Genomic DNA, 2,333 nt, shown 5'->3' on the forward strand with positions numbered 1-2,333 from the left:
AAAATGCGAGCATGAAAAGAAATATGGTTAAGCTTAAACATGGAAAAGTAAAAGAACCAATTGTTAAAACTGAAAAGAAAAGGACAAGATATTCAAGTAAAACATGTATAGAAATAGTAACTTAAAACATTTAAGGATTAAGAATTGACTATATAATGGTATAAATAGAATTCTAAAAAATAAATTTATGCTGCAATATTTTATGTTATAAATTTATATTTTTTTACTTGAATATCTTTTCCTTTTCTTTTCGAATTTTAAAATATTAAAACTTACTTTTTTATTTTTCATGCTCGCATTTTTGCTATTGTAATCCATGATTTTTCTAGGCTTCTAGTAAATTCACTTGTTCTTTGTTTAATTTCAGTCTTATTTTTCCCCCATAAACATAACATACACATAAAATTTTTCAATAAAATCCCCCAATTATCTTCTTTTTTATTCTTTCATTCTCTCTGGTTCACTTGTTACTTCTCTTTTGGCGAGAGCGGTGAATTGAAAGCAGCAGTAGTCGCTGATGTGACGTGGTTGCTATGAAAACCAGTCATAAACACTTTTTTTTTTTACGATTGTGAACATCAGTAAATTCATCATAAATTTTGTTTTTAATGACTGAAAATTGAATTCTTTTTTTCTCAATATAGCTGAGTAAGTGATCTATAAATTTTAATAGTTGTTTGAAATTTCGTCAAAAAATTAATTCTAAATGACTAAAACTATCACTTAACCATGCATTCATACACAGCACTGTTTGAATGATAAGCACGTTAGAAATTACGTTTCTAAAAATATATTTTTTTGAACAGATGACAATATTCTTTATATCTACATTTTGTGAAGTATTGAAAATGATTCCTCTTATGGGATAGGCTGATATAAATTATTTCTGGAATAATAACTTACCCAAAGGCATCTATTGTATAGCGATTTGGGGCAGTTTAGCCTTGATAATTATGACGTGAACTTATGTAACATATATGTGTTAATACACTTTTCTATTATACCATTGTGCTTGTCTACAAGTTTGCAGCCGTTACTTAGTATTAAAAATTACTTGTTGTTTCATAAATACTTTTGAATGCAAAATCCGATCCCGCATTTTGCTAATTCCTACCTTCTGATGAGAAGGAAAATATTTCTTCGAAACTCCGCGGATTAAGGACTATCCACTTATCTAGGTTTTTCCTTTTCAGATTAAATATGTTTTTAACTCATTTCAGAGTTTTTTTAACATGTTTTGTTAACTGTTTGCTCTTATTATAAGCTCTATCTCCTATTTGGTTTTATCGAGTTTTTACATCTGGCTGAGATAAATTTATAAATATTAATTCTATAATATTTATAATATACTTTAATTTTACCATCTTGGATCATTTTGGTAAATTTAATTGTATTTTTATATATATATATATATATATATATATATATATATATATATATATATATATAGTTATCCACATACAATACTGTGTCGTTATATCAAAAGTCATCAGTGCGGCTAGACATACACATTTCCCTAGCCGTGGTTCGAACCTACAACCGTCGCATTGACAGTCGGCAGCTCTTACCATCAGACCACGAATCAGTGCTGTAAATATTTCTCCTCGAGTGTATATTAAATCCACACCGCCTGTCGCAACAGTGCTCTAACCATCAGTTTGTTTACAAACAATTTAATAGTTGGGCTTCGCTTAATAGGTTAAATACGCGTCGAGTGAAAATATATTTAGAAAGGGCTCAACCCAAAGAGGGGGCCTTTAATTTTCATCCACATATAGTACTGTTTCGTTTTATCACAACTCATCAGTTCGGCTAGGCATACACCTTTCCACAGCCGTGGATCGAACCTACAACCGTCGCATTGACAGTCAGCAACTTTCACCATCAGACCAGGAATCAGTAGTCATAGACATACAATACTGTTTCGTTCTATGACAAGTCATCTGTGCGTCTGGACTAGCACCTTTCCCTAGCCGCGGATCTAGCCAACAACCATCGTGTTGACAGTCGGCAGCTCTATATAACTACTGGACCTTGTGTCGGTGCTCGTTACTGATTCATCAAATGTATATTAAATTAGCATTTACTCATTGCTTAACAATGCTCGAGCTACTAGTTTGCTTACAAACAAACAGACAGCGAGCTTCGCTTAATCGCTAAATAAGCAGCGTGTGAAATAAAATTACGACAGTGCTCAATGCAAATACAATTACGACAGTGCTCAATGCACATGACGTATGTAGGCTTGATTTGACTTTTAAATAATCCATAGTGGTTGATATGCGATGCACGATAAACAGCCAAATTAAAATTATTCATAGATTATGTACCTA

This window comes from Euprymna scolopes, chromosome 2 (assembly GCF_053919585.1).
Source record: "Euprymna scolopes isolate OS-2025 chromosome 2, ASM5391958v1, whole genome shotgun sequence".
Classification (NCBI taxonomy): Eukaryota; Metazoa; Mollusca; class Cephalopoda; order Sepiida; family Sepiolidae; genus Euprymna; species Euprymna scolopes.